Consider the following 17,271-nt stretch of genomic DNA (forward strand, 5'->3'; position numbering starts at 1 on the left):
GTGCTTATATTACAGCACCATACAGTGCCCGATAAACAGTGCCATACAGTTCCTATATAACAGCACCATACAGTGCCTGATAAACAGTGCCATACAGTTCCTACATAACAGCACCATACAGTGCCTGATGAACAGTGCCATACAGTTCCTACATAACAGCACCATACAGTGCCCGATAAACAGTGCCATACAGTTCCTATATAACAGCACCATACAGTGCCTGATAAACAATGCCATACAGTTCCTACATAACAGCACCATACAGTGCCCGATAAACAGTGCCATACAGTTCCTATATAACAGCACCATACAGTGCCTGATAAACAATGCCATACAGTTCCTACATAACAGCACCATACAGTGCCTGATAAACAATGTCATACAGTTCCTATATAACAGCACCATACAGTGCCTGATAAACAATGCCATACAGTTCCTACATAACAGCACCATACAGTGCCTGATAAACAATGTCATACAGTTCCTATATAACAGCACCATACAGTGCCTGATAAACAATGCCATACAGTTCCTACATAACAGCACCATACAGTGCCTGATAAACAATGCCATACAGTTCCTACATAACAGCACCATACAGTGCCCGATAAACAGTGTCATACAGTTCCTATATAACAGCACCATACAGTGCCTCATAAACAGTGCCATACAGTTCCTACATAACAGCACCATACAGTGCCTGATAAACAATGCCATACAGTTCCTACATAACAGCACCATACAGTGCCCGATAAACAGTGCCATACAGTTCCTATATAACAGCACCATACAGTGCCTGATAAACAGTGCCATACAGTTCCTATATAACAGCACCATACAGTGCCTGATGAACAGTGCCATACAGTTCCTACATAACAGCACCATACAGTGCCTGATAAACAATGCCATACAGTTCCTATATAACAGCACCATACAGTGCCTGATAAACAATGCCATACAGTTCCTACATAACAGCACCATACAGTGCCTGATAAACAATGCCATACAGTTCCTATATAACAGCACCATACAGTGCCTGATAAACAATGTCATACAGTTCCTACATAACAGCACCATACAGTGCCTGATAAACAATGCCATACAGTTCCTACACAACAGCACCATACAGTGCCCGATAAACAGTGCCATACAGTTCCTATATAACAGCACCATACAGTGCCTCATAAACAGTGCCATACAGTTCCTACATAACAGCACCATACAGTGCCTGATAAACAATGCCATACAGTTCCTACATAACAGCACCATACAGTCCCCGATAAACAGTGCCATACAGTTCCTATATAACAGCACCATACAGTGCCTGATAAACAGTGCCATACAGTTCCTATATAACAGCACCATACAGTGCCTGATGAACAGTGCCATACAGTTCCTACATAACAGCACCATACAGTGCCCGATAAACAGTGCCATACAGTTCCTATATAACAGCACCATACAGTGCCTGATAAACAGTGCCATACAGTTCCTACATAACAGCACCATACAGTGCCTGATGAACGGTGCCATACAGTTCCTACATAACAGCACCATACAGTGCCTGATAAACAGTGCCATACAGTGCTTATATTACAGCACCATACAGTACCCGATAAACAGTGCCATACAGTTCCTATATAACACCACCACAGTGCCTGATAAACAGTGCCATACAGTTCCTATATAACAGCACCATACAGTGCCTGATAAACAGTGCCATACAGTTCCTATATAACAGCACCATACAGTGCCTGATAAACAGTACCATACAGTTCCTACATAACAGCACCATACAGTGCCTGATAAACAGTGCCATACAGTTCCTACCTAACAGCACCATACAGTGCCTGATAAACAGTGCCATACAGTTCCTATATAACAGCACCATACAGTGCCTGATAAACAGTGCCATACAGTTCCTACATAACAGCACCATACAGTGCCTGATTAACAGTGCCATACAGTTCCTACATAACAGCACCATACAGTGCCCGATAAACAGTGCCATACAGTTCCTATATAACAGCACCATACAGTGCCTGATAAACAATGCCATACAGTTCCTACATAACAGCACCATACAGTGCCTGATAAACAATGTCATACAGTTCCTATATAACAGCACCATACAGTGCCTGATAAACAATGCCATACAGTTCCTACATAACAGCACCATACAGTGCCTGATAAACAATGCCATACAGTTCCTACATAACAGCACCATACAGTGCCCGATAAACAGTGTCATACAGTTCCTATATAACAGCACCATACAGTGCCTCATAAACAGTGCCATACAGTTCCTACATAACAGCACCATACAGTGCCTGATAAACAATGCCATACAGTTCCTATATAACAGCACCATACAGTGCCTGATAAACAGTGCCATACAGTTCCTACATAACAGCACCATACAGTGCCCGATAAACAGTGCCATACAGTTCCTACATAACAGCACCATACAGTGCCCGATAAACAGTGCCATACAGTTCCTATATAACAGCACCATACAGTGCCTGATAAACAGTGCCATACAGTTCCTATATAACAGCACCATACAGTGCCTGATGAACAGTGCCATACAGTTCCTACATAACAGCACCATACAGTGCCTGATGAACAGTGCCATACAGTTCCTACATAACAGCACCATACAGTGCCTGATAAACAGTGCCATACAGTGCTTATATTACAGCACCATACAGTGCCCGATAAACAGTGCCATACAGTTCCTATATAACAGCACCACAGTGCCTGATAAACAGTGCCATACAGTTCCTATATAACAGCACCATACAGTGCCTGATAAACAGTGCCATACAGTTCCTATATAACAGCACCATACAGTGCCTGATAAACAATGTCATACAGTTCCTATATAACAGCACCATACAGTGCCTGATAAACAGTGCCATACAGTTCCTACATAACAGCACCATACAGTGCCTGATAAACAATGTCATACAGTTCCTATATAACAGCACCATACAGTGCCTGATAAACAGTGCCATACAGTTCCTACATAACAGCACCATACAGTGCCTCATAAACAATGCCATACAGTTCCTATATTACAGCACCATACAGTGCCTGATAAACAGTGCCATACAGTTCCTACATAACAGCACCATACAGTGCCTGATAAACAATGCCATACAGTTCCTATATAACAGCACCATACAGTGACTCATAAACAATGCCATACAGTTCCTATATAACAGCACCATACAGTGCCTGATAAACAGTGCCATACAGTTCCTATATAACAGCACCATACAGTGCCTGATGAACAGTGCCATACAGTTCCTACATAACAGCACCATACAGTGCCTGATAAACAGTGCCATACAGTGCTTATATTACAGCACCATACAGTGCCCGATAAACAGTGCCATACAGTTCCTATATAACAGCACCACAGTGCCTGATAAACAGTGCCATACAGTTCCTATATAACAGCACCATACAGTGCCTGATAAACAGTGCCATACAGTTCCTACATAACAGCACCATACAGTGCCCGATAAACAGTGCCATACAGTTCCTATATAACAGCACCACAGTGCCTGATAAACAGTGCCATACAGTTCCTATATAACAGCACCATACAGTGCCTGATAAACAGTACCATACAGTTCCTACATAACAGCACCATACAGTGCCTGATAAACAGTGCCATACAGTTCCTACATAACAGCACCATACAGTGCCCGATAAACAGTGCCATACAGTTCCTATATAACAGCACCACAGTGCCTGATAAACAGTGCCATACAGTTCCTATATAACAGCACCATACAGTGCCTGATAAACAGTACCATACAGTTCCTACATAACAGCACCATACAGTGCCTGATAAACAGTGCCATACAGTTCCTACATAACAGCACCATACAGTGCCCGATAAACAGTGCCATACAGTTCCTATATAACAGCACCATACAGTGACTCATAAACAATGCCATACAGTTCCTATATAACAGCACCATACAGTGCCTGATAAACAGTGCCATACAGTTCCTACATAACAGCACCATACAGTGCCTGATTAACAGTGCCATACAGTTCCTACATAACAGCACCATACAGTGCCCGATAAACAGTGCCATACAGTTCCTATATAACAGCACCATACAGTGCCTGATAAACAATGCCATACAGTTCCTATATAACAGCACCATACAGTGCCTGATAAACAATGCCATACAGTTCCTACATAACAGCACCATACAGTGCCTGATAAACAATGCCATACAGTTCCTATATAACAGCACCATACAGTGCCTGATAAACAATGCCATACAGTTCCTACATAACAGCACCATACAGTGCCTGATAAACAATGCCATACAGTTCCTACATAACAGCACCATACAGTGCCTGATAAACAATGCCATACAGTTCCTACATAACAGCACCATACAGTGCCCGATAAACAGTGCCATACAGTTCCTATATAACAGCACCATACAGTGCCTCATAAACAGTGCCATACAGTTCCTACATAACAGCACCATACAGTGCCTGATAAACAATGCCATACAGTTCCTACATAACAGCACCATACAGTGCCCGATAAACAGTGCCATACAGTTCCTATATAACAGCACCATACAGTGCCTGATAAACAGTGCCATACAGTTCCTACATAACAGCACCATACAGTGCCTGATAAACAGTGCCATACAGTTCCTATATAACAGCACCATACAGTGCCTGATAAACAGTGCCATACAGTTCCTATATAACAGCACCATACAGTGCCTGATAAACAGTGCCATACAGTTCCTATATAACAGCACCATACAGTGCCTGATAAACAGTGCCATACAGTTCCTACATAACAGCACCATACAGTGCCTGATAAACAGTGCCATACAGTTCCTACATAACAGCACCATACAGTGCCTGATAAACAGTGCCATACAGTGCTTATATTACAGCACCATACAGTGCCCGATAAACAGTGCCATACAGTTCCTATATAACAGCACCACAGTGCCTGATAAACAGTGCCATACAGTTCCTATATAACAGCACCATACAGTGCCTGATAAACAGTGCCATACAGTTCCTATATAACAGCACCATACAGTGCCTGATAAACAATGTCATACAGTTCCTATATAACAGCACCATACAGTGCCTGATAAACAGTTCCATACAGTTCCTATATAACAGCACCATACAGTGCCTGATAAACAGTGCCATACAGTTCCTACATAACAGCACCATACAGTGCCTGATAAACAGTGCCATACAGTTCCTACATAACAGCACCATACAGTGCCTGATAAACAGTGCCATACAGTTCCTACATAACAGCACCATACAGTGCCTGATAAACAGTGCCATACAGTTCCTACATAACAGCACCATACAGTGCCTGATAAACAATGCCATACAGTTCCTATATAACAGCACCATACAGTGCCTGATAAACAGTGCCATACAGTTCCTATATAACAGCACCATACAGTGCCTGATAAACAGTGCCATACAGTTCCTACATAACAGCACCATACAGTGCCTGATAAACAGTGCCATACAGTTCCTACATAACAGCACCATACAGTGCCTGATAAACAGTGCCATACAGTTCCTACATAACAGCACCATACAGTGCCTGATAAACAATGCCATACAGTTCCTACATAACAGCACCATACAGTGCCTGATAAACAGTGCCATACAGTTCCTACATAACAGCACCATACAGTGCCTGATGAACAGTGCCATACAGTTCCTACATAACAGCACCATACAGTGCCTGATAAACAGTGCCATACAGTGCTTATATTACAGCACCATACAGTGCCTGATAAACAGTGCCATACAGTTCCTACATAACAGCACCATACAGTGCCCGATAAACAGTGCCATACAGTTCCTATATAACAGCACCATACAGTGCCTGATAAACAGTACCATACAGTGCTTATATTACAGCACCATACAGTGCCCGATAAACAGTGCCATACAATTCCTATAGAACAGCACCATACAGTGCCCGATAAACAGTGCCATACAGTTCCTACATAACAGCACCATACAGTGCCCAATAAACAGTACCATACAGTGCCTATATAGCAGCACCATACAGTGCCTGATAAACAATGCCATACAGTTCCTACATAACAGCACCATACAGTGCCTGATAAACAGTACCATACAGTGCCTATATAGCAGCACCATACAGTGCCTGATAAACTGTGTCATACAGTGCCTATATAACAGCACCATACAGTGCCCGATATACAGTGCCTATATAGCAGCACCATATAGTGCCCGATATACAGTGTCATACAGTGCCTATATAGCAGCACCATACAGTGCCTATATAACAGGGCTATATAGTGACCACTTTCTATAGCACGCCCAAATAATATCATATATGCCCAAATAAAGAGTTGTCACACCGTGTACCATTGCATAACGCCAAATAATACATTAAGCAGGTTAAGAAAGAAAAAACTGATACAGAAAGAAGTTCTGAAACACAAAGGTGAAGCCTAAAAGTCTATTAGACAGAAATCCATCAGACATAGTCCTACGGATGATATTGTGAATGCTGTCTTTAGAAAATAATTGGTATTTACTAACATATGACCACGCGGTACACGAGGCAGCATTACACAAGCTTTTCATACAAGACAAACCGTAACCTAAGTGACAGGTTGGTAAACAGCAGGTTACCAGATCCACGTTACATGGTTACATGAAGGTCCCACGAAGGAATTTTCACTGTGGACAAAGCAAATATTGTAAATATAATCTCAAGGCAAAATATATATAGTTAGATGTGCGGCATCACACACCTGGGTAAACACTCGTAAACCCACCTACGTAGTTTGTGCTATTTTCTGCCCATACGAACACTTTTATATAGGCTAAACTAACTCACGCCATTAAAAGGTTTAGTGAACACTCTGACCCCGATTCATCATCTTTTTTGCTTCTTTCTGGAGTGAAAATGGCTCTTAGGGTATGTACACAGAATATATTATATTATTTTTTTTTCAGGCGGGTTTGGAGCAGGTTTGCTCTGAAACCACCTGAAAAAGCGCTACCAAAACACACAAGAATGAATATATACATTTCACTCTAAAAAAAAAACATACTGTTCTTATGTTCAGGCTTTTGAGCATCTTTTAACCACTGCCGATTTCCAAAGAGGCCAATCAGTTAAAAAAAGAAACCTGTCCATTCCCAAGGCGTCTTACACTCTGAAGACACTCTATACTTTACAATACAAGTCAATGGGAAAGTTCAAACATCTCTTTTTGAGCCTTTTGGCTGCGTTTTGTGCTAGAAAAAAAAAACGCTAGTGGTTTATTCATTGTTGAAAAAAACATCCAGAAAACGCCAGTCCAAAAAACACCCCAAAAATGCTGGAAAAACAACACAAACCCAAAGATTGTCAAAAACACAGAAAAAGATTCAGGAAATGAACAAAAAGAAAGAAAATACATTTTTGGTTGCCTGAAAATAACATTGTATGTACAGACCCTAATGGTGACTTTTATGTCTGAACCTTAGTGATTATTTAATTTGCACTTTTTTAAAGTTAATTTTACGTGTTGTTTTTTTTTTTTTTTTTTATTTATTCGACAATATTTTCCTAATCCAGAAGTTTTAGCCTAATTTATCATTTGTGACTCTGGGCGTCCATGATAAAAATGACATTGAGTTTTCTTCACTTTATTAATAATTGTTACATGTTCTTCACTTTTTCAAATAAATGGAATTATTAATAATGCCTTGTTATTGTAGTCAATACACTTGTCCCCCTTGTTTATCCAGTTGCCACGGCAACAATTGAGCGCACGTATCAGCATACGCACCTATGCCATGACACTAAGAAGGACGAATACACATACGGTAAATGGCTGTCACTCTGGGCATCGCCCGCACCTTCCTCCCCCTTACCTGCTTCTTTACACATATTTTGCATGGATATCAATAAAGCAGGAAAATAATCAAATAATCCCCGGCAAATGTCACAACTTTATTTATAATTACTTGTTGTGTTGGATTTCCTGTTATACCAAGCACCTGGGATTTGCATGCATACATGATGCTTGGAATAACACAAGCAGTGCCATGTTATATGTAATGTGTAGAGCCGTGCTGTCCTCCATATATAAATTGCAGCTGATTAATAGAATTGCAGCACACAGTGTCTCACTATCAGTACACAATTCCTATATAATAGCACTAGACAATGTTCAAATACTGCCATACACTTACATAAAGATAGCACTATACAAAGTCAGAATGCCACCATACTACGCTCAAATAATAGTGCCACACAGTTACTATATACTAGCTTTGTACAGTATCTAAATACCGCCATAGAGTGTTCAAATAACAGCATCACACAGTTCTTGTGTAACAGCACCATACAGCACCCGAATAATAATACCACACAGATCTTATATAGCAGCACCATACAGTCACATATAGCAGCACCATACAGTACTGCCACACAGTTCTTATATAACAGCATCATACAGTGCCCATCTAACGGCACCACACAGTTCTTATATAGCGGTACCACACAGTGCCCATATAACAGCACCATACAGTTCTTATATAACAGCACCATACAGTTCTTATATAACAGCACCATATAGTGACCACTTTCTATAGCACACCCAAATAATATCATATATGCCCAAATAAATAATTGTCACACAGTGTACAATTGCATCACGCCAAATAATACATAGGCTGTGTGCCCACGATGCGTTTTTTAAGCGTTTCCGCAGCGGCAAAAACGTTCAATGTGCGGATGGTACCCAGGTGTGGCGGACAGGAGACTCTCCTACGGACCCGGGTACCATAGTACCTGTAAAAAAAAAAAAAAAAGAATAAAATAAAAAATAAACATTATACTTACCTTCTGATGGCCCCCGCTGCGCTCGTCCTCTCATGCCGGCAGATCGTGATGGACTGGAGGACCTGCGCTGACGTCATAGTTATGTGACGGGTCACGCGACAGCTGACGTTGGCAGGTCCTTCAGTGTACCGCGATCTGCAGGCAGCCAGGACGGAGGGAAGCAAGAATGCTTGGGCCATCGGAAGGTAAGTATAGATTTATTTTATTTTTTACCATTCTTTTACGGTCACAGTATATAAATCCATGCCGGTTGCATGGATTTATATAGTGTGACCAAGTTGTCAAGCACTTTCCAAGTGATGCTAAAATCGCTTGTCAATCCGCATGCGGAAATGCATGTGAAGAACGCTTCACATCCGCATGTCCCTGGCAGGAAAAACACATGTACAATCCGCATGTACAATCCGCATGTACAATCCACATGCGTTTTTTCTGCCAGGGAGATGCAGAAACGCTCAGGAAAAATCCGGAGCATTTCTGCATCGTGGGCACATAGCCTAAGAAAGAAAAAATTTGATACTGAAAGAACTTCTGAAATACAAAGGTAAAGTCTATTATACAGAAATCCATCAGACATAGTCCTACGGATGATATTGTGAATGCTGTCTTTAGAAAAGAATTGGTATTTACTAACACATGACCACGCGGTACACGAGGCAGCATTACACAAGCTTTTCATACAAGACAAACCGTAACCTAAGTGACAAGTTGGTAAACAGCAGGTTACCAGATCCACGTTACATGGTTACATGAAGGTCCCACGAATGAATTTTCATTGTGGTCAATGCAAATATTGTAAATATAATCTCAAGGCAAAATATACAGTACAGACCAAAAGTTTGGACACACCTTCTCATTTAAAGATTTTTCAGTATTTTCATGGCTATGAAAACTGTACATTCACACTGAAGGCATCAAAACTATGAATTAACACATGTGGAATTATATACTTAACAAAAAAGTGTGAAACAACTGAAAATATGTCTTATATTCTAGGTTCTTCAAAGTAGCCACCTTTTGCTTTGATGACTGCTTTGCACACTCTTGGCATTCTCTTGATGAGCTTCAAGAGGTAGTCACCGGAAATGGTCTTCACTTCACAGGTGTGCCCTGTCAGGTTTAAGAAGTGGGATTTCTTGCCTTATAAATGGGGTTGGGACCATCATGTGAACACTTTTTTTTAAAACTAACTGATGCTGATAAAAGGTTTAGTGAACACTATGACCCCGATTCATCGTCTTTTTTGCTTCTTTCTGGAGTAAAATATCTCTTAGGGTATGTACACAGAATCTTTTATTTTTTCAGGCGGGTTTGGAGCAGGTTCACTCTGAAACGCACATGAAAAAACGTTAAAAAAAACACACACACAAGAATGAACATATACATTTCATTCTAAAAAAAACCCCATACTGTTCATATGTTCAGGTTTTTGAGCATCTTTTAACCACTGCAGATTTCCAAAGAGGCCAATCAGTTAAGAAAAGAAACCTGTCCATTCCCAAGGTGTCTTAGGGTATGTGCACACTGTCAGGAGCCAACTGCGACCCCCGACACTAAAATACCCGCTCGACTTCCGCCCTCATTATGCAAATAAGCGGCATCATTTTTTTTTTATTTTCACATGCGGACTTTCCTCATTGATGCAAGTCTATGGGGAAAGCCCACATGTGGACCCGCAAGAGAAAATGACATACTACGGGTCTGAAAGATGCGCCACATGTCAGTGTCCGTAGGTGATCCGCAGGTGCAGAGACACATAGTGGACATGGAATTTCTAGGAATCCCATCCAATATGCTGTAACATCGGGATGATGTAGGTTTGACGCTGTATAACAAGCAGCTTCAATCCTGCAGCGACTCCTGACTGGGTGCACATACCCTTACCCTAAGGGATCATACTCACGTGCAAGAAAAACGGAAGATGCAATCCGATAAAAAATCGGATTGCACTCGGACAAATGTTAATTAATGAGTGACATCCATTGAGTCTCCCATTTTAATAGCCAGTAAAGGCTAAGTATTCAGCTGGGGGCTGATATTAGTAGCCTGGGAAGCTCCGTGGGTATTATCCTCTCCCCAGGCTTCAAACATCTGCCCCAGCTGTCTGCTTAACCTCTGTTAGCCTATAAAATTACAGGGGACTCCACGCCAAATTTTTTTAATAGAATTATTTTAATTTAACAATAAATTACATGCACAGAATAATATATATATATATATATATATATATATATATATATATATATATATATATATATATATATATATATATATTATTATGTGTGTGTATGTATATATATGCTCAAAAAAATAAAGGGAACACTCAAATAACACATCCTAGATCTGAATGAATGAAATATTCTCATTGAATACTTTGTTCTGTACAAAGTTGAATGTGCTGACAACAAAATCACACAAAAATCAATGCAAATCAAATTTATTAACCAATGGAGGCCTGGATTTGGAGTCACCCCCAAAATTAAAGTGGAAAAGCACACTACAGGCTGATCCAACTTTGATGTAATGTCCTTAAAAGAAGTCAAAATGAGGCTCAGTATTGTGTGTGGCCTCCACGTGCCTGTATGACCTCCCTACAACACCTGGGCATGCTCCTGATGAGGTTGCGGATGGTCTACTATATATATAGTAGGGCATTCAAAAATTCCAGAGTACAAAAGCCTCTTGGACCATGATATAAAGTTTGTAAAAGAGCATCAATTGCCATTTTCACTGCTTTTTCTGCACCCCACTTCTCACCCCTTGCCCGGGATACCGGGATCAAGGTGCGACTACTACCTGTGCACCCATTATAATAAATAATGCCATGTATTTTACAGCAAACAAGAAGATTTGAAGAACCTCCCCAAAATTGCAATATTGCACTACATCTACCATCAATCAATCTTGCAAGTTCAGAGATACTGCACCTCTACATTGATGGCCTGGATTTTCCCTAAGACTCCGTGTTCTTCTAAGGTGGTGAAACAAGGAGCTTGCATGTTGTCTGGTCCACCCGTTATGAAGTACCTTGCCGGATGTGAGCTTTTTGCTAAGCCTTGGTCCTCACAAAGCTGCTGCTATCAGTGCTGGAGATATCTTACCATAAGGTCCCAAGGGTGTGGTGGAGAAAAGAATAGCCTCTATCAGCAAAACTGGGTGGAGGCCTCAGAGTAAAATACATTCAGTGTGGAAAGTGTGTCTGGCACATAATCCTTTGACGTGTGTAGTAATGGAGCCTTAATTGTGTTTCAGAAGAACTACCTCAATGTGAAGACCTATGGGCAAGTCCTTGAAGCTGCGCCAAGGGCATAAGAAAATTTTACCCATTATCTTGGTTGCCTCCAATCAAAAGGAGAAGGAATTGAAGCTACTTATGTGGCTAAAATGGGCTAAATCATGGTTTAATTAATAGGATAAAAGCTCATTTTTTTGTAGTGTGGTGTCAGATGCATTAAGATGCACTAATCACCTGGGGCAGGACGACTTTATTGCACCTATCGTTCTCTGTTCTGTGATGCTTTATTTCATTCTATTGGTGTTCGTAGACTCTGAAGATAGGGCACTGGAGGAAGTGTGTAGATACCATTTGAATATGGTGATAGCTGGTGTCAAGAGATCTTGGGCACCAGGTATGGGACCCGAGGTATGTGCCCTGGTGCCAGGTGTGAGCAATGCCACCTATTCATTTCCTATATCTGTCATGCGTCTAGGCTTCTCTAACTGCTGAGGCACAGCAGTTAAACCTTTTCTCCAGGTGTTTATTGTCTATTGTTCTTGCTTTAGTCTTTTTAAGTTAACAAATGTTTTCACTCTTCTGCCTCTCTAGCAATACATACCTTATCTTCTCATTTTGTGGTTTGTTTTAACTCACTCTGGGATCTCTTTCTATCTTACCACGCCTTCCTTTCTGTAGGTAAATTACACTCTGCTCTGTCCTCCTGTTCCTTAAGGCCCCGTCACACTAAGCGATGCTACAGCGATCCCGACAATGATACGACCTGTCACGGATCATTGCTGCGTCGCTATGTGGTCGCTGGTGAGATGTCAAACAGTCAGATCTTCCCAACGACGCAGCAGCGATGCAGCAACCCGTAACGATCTGTATAACGATGCACGCCTATTTGTTTCTGTGTCTGAGTCGTCAACCAGGTCGTTGGTAAGGTGTCAAACATACTGATGCATGCTACCCAGTGGGACCTCAACGATCAAAGAAATGTCCAGACCATTCCGACACGACCAGCGATCTCACAGCAGGGGCCTGGTCGCTGCTAAGTGTCAAACGTAGCGAGATCACTACTGAGGTCGCTGTTGCGTCACAAAACTTGTGACTTGGCAGCGATCTCGCTAGCGATCTCGCTTAGTGTGACGGGGGCTTTAGGAGGAATGTGAAGTTCTTGACAGCTTTTCAGGCAGCATAGGTCCGAGCTGCCATCATTTAGTCTGTTAGGGCTATTCCAGCCCACTTAAGAACCACTAGGGCTCAGAATCTCTAGTCTGTACAGGAACCGGCTGGGTCAGTTGCCGTTTCTAGTGTTTCACCTATTTTCTCATAACAAAAAAAAAAAAAAAAAAGGGCGAGTGGAGGAAGAAAATACAGTCAATAAGGGAAAGACGCTATGTTATGTGTATTACAAAGATACTGCTCTCCGATAATGGCGGAGTAATGAATTGTTGGGAATGTTCTAATTGTGGCCAGCAGAATCCATTGTCGGCAGATTATTGTGTTGCATGTCACGCACCCCGTCCAGGGTCCAGAAGGTCCACCCCTCGCTACTACCCAAGCCACTCCTAGTGCCCCATCCTCATCTGTTATACCTATGTCCGCCCAAAGTTCCAACCCTTCCTGCAGCTGCCATGTTGCTACACCCATTGCATCACCTCCGGCCTCTGACCAGATGTCCCTTTGGTGGTGGCCATCTTGGTGCACCCTTCCTGTAGTATGCTTCCTTCTGGTGGCGGCCATCTTGGCACACCCGGAATACAGGCAGCAATATACACTACACCCGGAATGTATATGAGGAAGATCATCATGATCAGTGTGTGACAGAGCATTAGACGCCAATACGTATGAGAGTGGGGTTAACTTCTGTCAAGCCCTTAAAATATGGGCTCAGGATAAGTTGGCTGATCAATCCACTACCCTCAACAGCACATATTTATGTCCACTTTGACATTAGGGCTAAAATATGGTGATGTAAACTAATTTTCTAGATGGTCATATATCCTTAAGTTTCTAATAGATGCACATACTCGTTGTCTGGTTTACAGTAATTGATTTGGCAAACGTTTTTGGTTTTTTTAATTAGCATTCCACTACACAAAGACTGTCAGTTTCTGTGTGCATTTACATATCAGGGCAGGCAAATGACTTGGACGGTGATGCCGCAGGGTGCGCAGAATAGCCTTAATCAGTTTGCAAAGAACATGTCTAGCTGTCTGCTGCCGTGGCAGCTCGACAACTCTGAGGTAGTACTATTACAATACGTGGATGATCTTCTCTTGTGTGCCCCCACGGAGCAAGTATCCATCAGGGCCAGTGTTAGCCTTCACAAGCATCTAGCAAAACTGAATTGTCGAGTCTCAGCCTCGAGACTTCAGTTCTGCCTCGGTCAAGTGGTCTTCTTAGGCCACTGCCTTACTCAGGGTGCCAGACATCTCACAGAAGAAAGGAAGACGGCCATCTACGCACTACCAGCTTTTTCATAACATAATCACCAGCCCACTCCATTTTAGTGTGCTGAGAAGCCATCATGGATGCTGTGGACGTCCTGGCCGCCAATTACGGTCTTAGTCCTTGGAGGTGGCAGACATGAAGCGGAGACAACAGCATGCGTTCTCCACCGCTACAGAGGTTTTAGTTCACCCAAATCTGTCTTCTGAGCCTAAGGTAAATTTACTGAATTGCTTTGACGGGGACCGAAGTAAGTTTTCCATGTTTCTTTCTTCATGTAAGTTGTATTTTCGTTTGTCTTGCCTCATCCGGAGGAGAGAGTTAACGTGTGGGTATTGTTCTGTCGTTGCTCTGTGGAGATCCTCAGGCTTGGGCATTTTCTCTGCCTGAGGATTCTCCAGTTTTTTTCCTCAGTTGACGCTTTCATTTATGGCGACCCCAATAAAATTGCTGTTGCTGAATCAATGATTCGCTGGTTGGTTCGGGGAAATCATAAAGTGGAGGACTACTGCTCTCAGTTCAGACGTTGAGCACTGGAAACCTCCTGGAATAACCCAGCTCTCTGCAGTCAATTCTGCCAGGGTCTTTCTAGTCAAATTCAAGATATGATGGCTTATAGCCCCTTCCCGTTGTCCCAGGAAGAAGCTATGTCACTGGCAGTGCATTTAGGCAGACATCTTAGGGATAAGAGAACATTTTGAGGGTGTTTCATTGACTTCTTCCTCTCATCCAATTGAGACAGGAGACCCTATGGAAATTGGGACCTGCAGAGTCCAAGGAGAGAATTGAACTTGGATCACCTGCTCATCTGTCTATACTGCGGTCGAATGGGTCATTTAATGATTCAGTGTTTCAGATATAATAATGAATTTCTTAAAGGTAAAGAGAGGAATAAGAAATCATTAATATGCAAGAAAACTGATTCTAAAGGTTTGAAGTTATATCTCATGCATACTACTGTTTTTTTTTTTTTACAAATGTCTTTGGTTACCAAATCTGGAGGTATAATTACCTGTACATTTGTTGATTTAGGTTCCGCCTTGGATCTCATTAACAGCGACTTTGCTATTTAGTGTCGGTACACAGTTTCAACTCTGTCATCCCATTCAATTGATAATTCTCCCCTTACCCAAAGTTATGTTACTTCTAAGGTTGAGAATGTGTGCATGAGAGTGGGAGTATTACACACAAAATCTATTTCATTCATGGTGTTTCCTTCCTTACCAGCTAAGGCCTCTTTCACAAGTCAGTGTCTCCAGTACGTGTGGTGACAGTTTTCACACGTACTGGAGACACTATGTGGGGCCCATTATTCTGTATGGAGGACTATGTGGGGCCCATAATTCTGTATGGAGGACTATGTGGGGCCCATTATTCTGTATACTGGTTGGCCCACTACTTGGTCCAAGTTTTTAACTTTGGCCCTCTGTGTGTTTGAGTTTGACATCCCTGATGTAGACCCATTCAAATGAATGGGTCTGCGCACATGGCAGTGTGTTTCTATGGACCGTTTGTCCATAGGCAAAGCACGCTGACATGTCTGTGTTTTCCACGACACCCGAGCTGCAAAATGTCCAACACACGTGCACGCTGATGACACATGGACGACATCCCCCTGAACTAGGCTGAGCTCAGTGAGCGGTGTCCTGTCACTCAGTGAGTTCAGCACAGGGGCCCCCTCGCTGCCTGCGAGTTATTCTCCTCTGCTCCTCAGTGTGTGCGGTCGCCTCAAGACAGGTGAGTATAATGATTTTTTTTATTTTATTCTTATTTTTACTGGTTTTGGAGACTTCGGGAGCAGACTACTACTCTCAACATTGTCTCCTGATTGCAGTGCAAGCCAGGGACAATGATGAGTGATTCCTTCAGCACCCGACGCTTGGGAACAGCGCTAACTGTAACGCTGATTCACAGGTGCTGGTATGTGTGATCCTGATGCGGCACACGGGCGGCACACTGTTGCCATACAGGTAGACACGGATATCTCTAGTACTGTTTTTTCCAGTACCAGAAATATCAGGACATGTGAAACAGGCCTAAAGTTTTGTTGGGTATGACCTGATTGGTGAAACACAATCCTACCTTCAATTGGAAGACTCGCGAGGTTAAGTCTTTTGCCGGAATTTTTGTTTTTCCAGTTTATCTAAATCACTGGCATCTGAGATCTCTTCTTCCAGAATTTATTTAGGATTTTGAGGATATTTTTTCTGAGTTCTTCCCCCACACAGGTCATATGATTGTGCTATCGAATTCATACCAGGGGCCAAATTGCCTAAATCTCATTTGTTTAACCTTGCCTTTTGTGGTTTGAGGTAGACGTCTCTTCTGTGGGGATGGGTGCTGTTCTTTTACGGAAGGACTTACTTTCATCCTTGTGTTTTTTTTTCTCGAAAATTCACACAAGCAGAGTCCAACTATGATATAGGCGATCGGGAACTCTAGGCTGTTAAGAGAGCTTTCAAGGAATTGAGGAATTAGTTGAAGGGGGCTAGGCATGAATTAACGGTCTTTCATGATCATAAAACTTTACTCTCTGGTACTAAGAATGTTAAGACTGATGCTATATCATATAGGGGTGAAGGGGTGGTAGTGGGTGCTCTGGGAACTGATCTCAGACAGCGCGTTGTAGAAGCTCAGGTTGGTGCACCGGAGGGCCACCCGGCAAGCTTTTCGTGCCGTCCTCGTTTCGCAC

At 42.2% G+C, this 17,271-nt stretch overlaps 1 protein-coding gene across 1 annotated transcript in view; it reads right to left on the reverse strand.

Annotated features, from left to right (window-relative positions):
* GLIPR2 (GLI pathogenesis related 2) overlaps window positions 1-11,986 on the reverse strand; it is a 91,972-nt gene extending 79,986 nt beyond the window's left edge. The window contains exon 1 of the mRNA XM_073640490.1: window positions 11,836-11,986. The gene's annotated coding sequence lies outside the window, so the exon portion shown is untranslated. The remainder of the gene's footprint in view (window positions 1-11,835) is intronic.
* Window positions 11,987-17,271: the final 5,285 nt, after the last annotated feature.

Source organism: Phyllobates terribilis, unplaced genomic scaffold, assembly GCF_046119375.1.
Source record: "Phyllobates terribilis strain yellow unplaced genomic scaffold, ASM4611937v1 Scaffold_7__3_contigs__length_470593459, whole genome shotgun sequence".
Lineage (NCBI taxonomy): Eukaryota > Metazoa > Chordata > Amphibia > Anura > Dendrobatidae > Phyllobates > Phyllobates terribilis.